The 8,196-nt window shown below is 38.7% G+C and overlaps 1 pseudogene; it reads right to left on the bottom strand.

Moving 5' to 3' along the window:
* Nucleotides 1–1,387: 1,387 nt before the first annotated feature.
* Nucleotides 1,388–7,848, bottom strand: LOC115896214 (annotated as a pseudogene).
* Nucleotides 7,849–8,196: the final 348 nt, after the last annotated feature.

The following is an 8,196-nucleotide window of genomic DNA, read 5'->3' as shown; positions in this document are numbered from 1 at the left end:
AGGATCTTGAGATATGACAAGACCATTGCTTCTTGAAGAACAGAGGTGTTCTTTTTATATATAACCACCGGCCCCCACCCCGGAAGCTGGACACATGAAACATATGTGCCTATAAATATAATATTTGCTAGCCTAGAGTTTTCTTTTGTTTCCCTCATACTGCAGGTGTACACAGAGATTGGGACAAATCTGGATGCATACATCTTCAACCAAAGTAATTAAACTACATAATACATGCACTAGGTATGGTTTTATTAAGCAAGGATTAGCTGAACTTCTAACATATGAGAGGCACTAAAGGAAGTGACGTGAGAAGGGCGAGGCAAAGGCACATTCCTGTGCTTTCTGGGTTGCAATAACAAATGTCTTGCCATTTTCCAGTCATTGCATCACAGTGTCCTCTGTCATCTACCAGAGTTTAACCAACAGAGATAAGGCTAGAGGGCAACTTCTCTTTTTCTTCTTATTCTTTTTATTTTTTTTATTATTTATTTTTGTAGACATAGGGGTCTCCCTTTATTGCCAAGGCTGGTCTTAAACTCTTGGTCTCAAGTGATCCTTCTGCCTCAGTCTCCCAAAGCACTGGGACTACAGGCTTGAGCTGCTGTGCCAGGCCCCACATATTTACTCTTTTTTACATTTTATTATTTTATTTTATTTTATTTTATTTTGTTTGAGATGGAGTCTCACTCTGGTTGCCCAGGCTGGAGTTCAAGTGGTGTGATCTTGGCTCACTGCAACCTCTGTCTTCTGGGTTCAAGCGATTCTCCTGACTCAGCCTCCCGAAGTAGCTGAGGATTTACAGGCACCTGCTCCCAGCCACCACCCAGCTACTTTTTGTATTTTTAGTAGAGACAGGTTTCCGCCATGTTGACCAGGCTGGTCTTTGAACACTTGACTTCAGGGTGATCCACTCGCCCTTGGCCTCCCAAAGTGCTGGATTACAGGTGTGATCTACCGCACCTAGGCCTATTCCTTTATTCTTAATAAGTGAATTCATGATTTTGGATTTTCATGGAGCCATTCTCTGGCCACTGTCCTGAGGAAGAACTGAAATAACTTTCACAGAAAAACTTGTGGCTTTCTTTAAAAACAGGATGTTTTACACTTTAACATAGAGAGGAATCTTAACAAAATAAAATGAGAGACAGTTACCATGTTCCATTTTCATCAACAGATCTTTATAATCATGTACATTAAACCATTTTATCTTTAGGAGACATGAGAGAGAAGATAGAGGTAACAGCTAGAATACTAGCAATCTAGGAAGGCAAAATTAATCATCTTTTGGAAGAGGAGAGAAAAATTGTGAGGAGAGAAGGTGCCAGTGTCAAAGATTGACTTGGCGAGGTTATTTTCTCTCTGGGAGGTGATGAGCTCCTACTGCTCACTGCCTCATCATCTTGGCTATTGGTTCCTTTCTGGGCAAGGAAGAACGTGTCTCTCTTTTAGAGTTTTGTAGGCTTCTGTCAGTATTCCGTGGAAGACAGCTGTCCTGGGGCCCAGAATGGGCAGTCTGTAGTGAATGCTTTCTGGATGACCGTACAAGAAGGAAGGAAGGACAAGGACTATTTAGATTATATTCTTAAAGAAACTCAAAATAAGCACAGGCAACAAAGACTTCTTCAACCTTATAAAACAGATTTAAAATTCACCTAATAATTTGTTTTTCAAATCCACCTTTTATTTTTTCTTAAGAAAACGAAGAAAAGAAAATGGAACAAAAATTCACCTAATAATTTCTTTTAATAAAATTGCCTTTTCCCCTCACAACATTTAAACTTTTACAAATCTTGTCAATGAGGCCAAAAAGAGTATCCAGAAACAAACCTGAAGTATTAGACGTCATTACCCATTAAATTAAAAATGAAGATAAAACATGTCTGATGTTGTAATACGACTCAAAGAGAAAAGAGGATTCAATTCTCAGGAGACTTTTAAGGTACACATATATAGTTCTATCTTCAAAAAAATAAAAATAAGAAATAAATATGATCTTACAAAAAGGCTACAGTAGGGAGAGAAAGTACTTGTATTTCAAAAGAAAACTGTATTTTGGAAATAATTTATTTTGGGGTTCTTTAAAATCCTTACCCTACCTCTTCTTCAAATATGATTTATTAAAAGTTGGTTAATATTCAATTTTTCCAGAAGACAGATTACTTGAATGGGAGTAAACAGTTGTGTGAAATAACACCTTCCCATTGGGAATCACTGAGTGACTAAGAGAATTGGAACTCTGATTCTCTGGAACAAGATCCAGAGAACAAAGTCCAACTGAATGAGAGATAGAGACATTACAGGATCACAAACCTTGGTTCCAGTTCAGTGTCATCACTGTACTGAAGAGGGAACAGCAGCCTAAGGTCACAGGCACTAATGGACTAAGAACCAGAACCCAGATATCCTTAATCCTAACCAGTGCTCTTTGTGCCATATCCTACCACCTGTGCCAAGGGTGGTAGGCTCACATCAGGTGGTTAGCATCTATATTAATGTTTATTGAGATTAAGAGTCCATGGGTATCATGGGATTCTGGGATCAGGTCAAAGATTCATGAAGGAATCTCCATCACTTGTAAAGATAAGTTCTTTCTATTTCCTTAGTTGTCATTAATAATTATTGATAATATGTAACGAAAAGCAGAGTCCAGAAAAAAATGCTAGCAATCATTGTGACCAACAGTTGAGTTAGGACAGTCGTTGGTGGTAATGTTGTTCACTGGGACGAGTCAGTCACTTGGTATTTGTAGCAATCCACAGGGAACACAGCACAGGTGGAAGCTGGCTTCAGCAATAAGCAGCAAGTATCACAGTATGGACATGTCTAAGCTATATAAACCAGCGGGGCTGGTGGCAGTGTCAGCAGTTTTCCTGGGTCAGTCAAAGGTGAAGACTACTTGTACCAAAGGTCTAGCTTTCAGTGGGACAACATGCTATTCTGGTTTTACAGGTGAGAACACAGAGACCAAGCCTATACAGCAAGACTAGGATTCCTACCGAGGTCTCATTGCTTCTAGGCTAGTGCCTTTTCCATGACCTCTAAGAGCACATACAAGAGCAAAGTCAGCTCAGAAGGGTCATGACTATAATAAACAGTAGATCTACCAAGCTTCAGCTCCTAGCAAGTTTTACAACTACTCTCCCTGTAGTTCCACCTCTAAGATCACTGTTCTAGGATGAACTCTATGGATAAGAACCAGGGCCGTGCAAGAACATAACATGCTGTTCCTGAGCACACAAAATCTAGCTCTTAAATTGTTAATTGAAGTATACTCCCAGAGATAATAAATTGATGAAAGGCATCTTGTTACATTGTTCTCTAGGGCCAAAAAATATTATTCTTGCTGACGGAAAGGTATACAATGGGGTGTGTGTGTGTGTGTGTGTGTGTGTGTGTGGTGTGTGTGTGTGATTCATTCCTTTGCAAGGCAGGTCTGAAAAAATCCAGGTCCAAAGGAAACTCAGAATGAGTGTGTGACTGGCACAGATAACTATGACATCAACTGCACATGCCTATCACCCATGTTCTCTTGGCTTCAAAAGAATGAGGTGGTCATAGACCAGGGAACAGCAGAGTGGGGTAGCTTTTGTTGGGTGGGTACTCTTAGCTCCAGGCTCTTGGTTTCACTTTGGCTGAATGAGAGCCATGAGCTAGACCAATATTTTGGGATACATAAGAAGTGATTGATTAGGACTGGAAGACTTTCATCCCACTCGAGTGGATATCCCCAAACCTCAGCTTTTGTAACCTGAGTTTCTCGTCCTCCCTTTTGGCATCTCCTCAAGACACCCCTTCAATCTCAAATTTCCTTTCTAAATGTCTTTTTAGTTCTGGCCTAGTTCCCCTGCAACCTCCTAAGATAAAAGAGTTTTCCAAAAGTGTAGTAGAGTGAGGAAAGTGATCCTGATTTTCTTTACTGTAGGTATCAAATGAAAGAAAAATTCAAGTGGCTTCAGTTAATATGGAGCAAATGAGAAAATGGACAGTTACTAAAGTGACAGCCTGTGCTGCAGTAAGCCCTTGAATTATATTACCCCAAATAATGGCTCACTCCATCTTCACCAGCCTAGTGTTGCCTTAACTAAAGCTGAGACTTAGGTCAATGCTGAAGCCTGAAATAGAACTTCTTTCCTTGTTTCTATCAACAGCAAGTGAAGATAAGAATAGCACAGGCAGCTGCTGTGAGAAGGCAGGTATTTTAGGGAGCTGGTGGAGTGAAAGGTTCAGGGCCTTGGTGAGGCCACTCTGAGGGTATAGAGATACAGTTCCCTTCCCATTTTTGTTGATACCATCAGGACTTGCCAATAGGGGAACTTTTTATTTTGTTTGTACCCCATCTCCCCAGAAGTTCTTCAGCCATATGTTGTGGACAGATCCTGGGAAGGAACATGACATGGATAAGGGAAGTGAGGCCTAAGGAGGGCACAGGTGGTGCTGGAGTGAGAGAAGGGCTGTGAACCAATCCCAGCAGGTCAAAAGACAAAATGTGAAAAAGAAAGGGATAGAAAGTGAGAATTTTCTCAGGAAATTTAGAAATTATTTTAGGGATCAGACTTTTATTCTACGGCATTTTTTTCTAATATGTTTCACACTACAAGTACTCCTAAAAGAAAGCAAACCTGTTGGGATGTCATCATGGAAAGGCTCAGGGTAGTCTGGAATTTGGGTTGATGAAGACTCATCATTCTGATTGGAAGAAATAAGAAAAACACATTAGTTAATTGGCTAGGACTCGTAGAAGAAATGTGTCTTTATACATTTTTATTTATTTATTTATTTATTTATTTATTTATTTATTTATTTATTATTTTTGAGATGGAGTTTTTTGCGCTTGTTGCCCAGGCTGGAGTGCAGTGGTGTGATCTCAGCTCACTGCAACCTCTGCCTCGCGGGTTCAAGCGGTTCTCCTTGCCTCAGCCTCCTGAGTAGCTGGGATTACAGGCGCACACCTTCACACCATGGCTAAGTTTTATATTTTCAGTAGAGATGGGTTTCACCATGTTGGCCAGGCTGGTCTAAAACTCCTGACCTCAGGCAATCTGCCCACCTCAGGCCTCCCAAAGTGCTGGGGATTACATGTGTGAGCCACCGTGTCCGGCCTCTTTATACATTTTTAAACACATGTGATCTCTTGAATCCAGACCTGTTAACCTGGTGATCAAGCCACTTTCTAGCAATTGCAAGATGATTGGTCCAAAGACTGCTAATTCTCAACCTCTTTTTGATTAGCGTTTGTTTTCATGGATTTTTGATAAAACCTTCATTTGAATGTTTTATTCCACCGTCAGAACATATGTGGTCTGAAAATAGGAGGAATAAAGGAAAGAGTTCTCCCAATTTCCAGAAAAAAAAGAAAAAAGCCAGAACTCTTCCAGATCAATAATCTACCCTTAAAGAGTGAAGCTGAGAAAATATTTTGGTTAGACCTTCCCATTTCACAGAAAATGCCCTAACCACATCCTATTTCTCCTGGTGGCCAAGGCTGTGGAGGTGACCCTTGAGGAAAATGCATATAAGCCAAAACCACTTCTACATTAGTTTAAATGCTTAATTTCTAAAGACTGACACACTTAGTAAACTTTGATGCGGCCATCTAAGGGCCTCTACATTCATTTCATGGTTTCCTACTTCCACAAGATCTTCCAAGATTATTTTTGCTTTGCTAACCAAAAATATAGCGAGTTATGCCAGTTTGCTTTAATCAATTGCCACTGAGATTGAGAAAAAGAGAACGCAAAACCCCTTCTATTATCCATTTTGGGCAAAACAGGCAGATGGTATGTTCAGAACTGAATAGTTTAAACTCGGTGTCTATTCTACAATTCAACAAATATGTATCTATCCTGCCATCTTTTCTCCCTTCTCTTCCTTTTTTCCTTCATTCTTTTCATTCCATAAGTATTATAATTCCTGCAATGGCTATAATTAAAGTCACTTTTTTAAAAAAACATAATTTCTGTGAAGATAATTGCCTACTTGCCTACATATGCATGTATACTTAAAAAGCATGAAAAAGAAGAGACCAACATCTAGTGCGAGGAACAAATTTGGAAAGTTCAAGATAGAACAGGCTCTTGGCTTTATAGTCACTCTAGTTAAAGTCTCAAACAGAAGTTGTATGTTTTCCTCCATAACACTGAAAAAAAGAATACATAATCAGTCTCATGATACATCTGGTTGATGTTGACATGATTTTAGGATTGGTTCAATCCTTGATCTTAGTTTTAGAGGGATAAGAGCTATTTGTTTAAAATACAACTAATTAATGTTCTGGGATGTTGCATTTAAATAAAGTACAAAACTTGCAAGATAAGTAAAATGGGACAACAAATTTCAAAAGGTTATTTCACAGAAGGGTGGAATTTTGCTCAGAAATCTCTGATTTTAGATGCTTCAGTTTTCCATTTAAAGTTCATAATGAATATTTATTAGAATTACTTCTATTGTATAAGAGCTCTTTAAAAGTATAGAGTCAGTACAGGTAAATGTTATTATTGATGGAGCTTGTACTGCTCAAATAGCCACTTCCTCCATAACTTTGTCTACCTTGGCCAGGAACTGGCTACATGTTTTCAGTGTATCTGGGTCTATATTTGAGTCTGGAACAAATGGCCCTAAGGTCATAAAGGGAATCAGGACCTGTACCACTGTGCAACATAAGGTTAAAAAAACCTATTTATTTTTCCACATTATTGCTTTCTGTATGAGGAAAAAATTAAAATGGCCATTAGATTACATATAGCTTTTTTGGTTAGTCATGTCAGGGTGAGTGTATGTCTACCTTCCAACCATCTATTGCAATGCAAGTTGACCTGTGTTGATGTCCTATTCAGAATGAGTCCATTTTTGCATGTTGTAATATAGTAAAAACAGAGTCCTTCTTCCCTAATAGTTAAATATAGAAGAAAAAAAATCTTTGAAAAACCAGGCCGGGCGCAGTGACTGACACCTGTAATCACAGCACTTTGGGAAGCCCAGGTGGGTAGATCAACAGAGGTCAGGAGTTTGAGACCATCCTGGCCAACATGGTGAAACCCCATGTCCGCTAAGAAAAAAAAAATTTGCCAGGCATGGTGGTGGGCATCTGTAATCCCAGCTACTTGGGAAATTGAGGCAGGAGAATTGCTTGAACCTGGGAGGTGGAGGTTGCAGTGAGCCAAGGTTGCGCCACTGCACTGCAGCCTGGGCGACAGAGAGAGACTCCATCTCAAAAAGAAAAAACAAAACAACACAAAACACACAAAAAAACTAATCAGAATTCCAATTGGATTTTATATCTGTTATACTCGATCTTGATAAAGAAAATAAAAAGCTTTAAATAACAACCAAACAAACTGATAAAGAGGAATTTTAGTTACTAAAACATAGCAGAGAACATCTTGGACTAAGGAAAGATTATGTGTAATCTTCCATATCTTGCAGATTAGATATGTCATCTGCATGGAGAATTTGTATTTAGTTCCATCTGAATTATCAAAGAAATTTCCTATTCTATTTCTTATATTGTTCTTGTGAAGGTGGAAAGGAAGATTATACTTTCTGCAAGTATTTGAATATAGTTGTTCAAGCAAAAAGGTGAACTTTCTTTTTTGATCTAATGATTTGGTTTAACCTGAAAAAAAAAAAAAAAAAAAAAAAAAAAAAAAAAAAACAGTCAAGAAGCCTGTTCCCAAAGCATTCCTTAAACATTCCTCTAACTATGCTTCTCAATCCACTCTCCTGTGTCCTCAGATATAATGAGAATTAAGTCATGTCCTGATTTAAATTGTTGACTTACCTATGACTCATAAAATTCTCAAAGGATACTTTTGGATCATCTGGGATTTTCACTGTTCTTGGTTGTACCTCAAGAAGAAAGTCTCATTTAGAATGCTGCCTATAACTGCATTCTAATTTAAACACATAATATACCACTTTAGTGAATTTGAGTTGTATTTGATATCAAAGTCCTTCATACATTCTTTTGTGATGTGAATGAACCAGAAGATTTCACCCTTCCCTCAAGTCAGCGTCATTGTTCTTCCCTGGATATCAGTTGAAATTAGATATACAGATTTAGTAAATCTTTAAAATCGGTTTGTTTAGATGCCCTCACCCCCAACACACACATGTTCTTGAGGTCTCAGGCTAGCTATCACTTTCTCAGAGACTGCTGACTGCTGGACTACTGTTCGGTAGTCCTCTGCTCTATGT

Source organism: Rhinopithecus roxellana, unplaced genomic scaffold (assembly GCF_007565055.1).
Source record: "Rhinopithecus roxellana isolate Shanxi Qingling unplaced genomic scaffold, ASM756505v1 contig6043, whole genome shotgun sequence".
Classification (NCBI taxonomy): domain Eukaryota; kingdom Metazoa; phylum Chordata; class Mammalia; order Primates; family Cercopithecidae; genus Rhinopithecus; species Rhinopithecus roxellana.
This window is presented reverse-complemented; position numbering and strand designations above follow the sequence as displayed.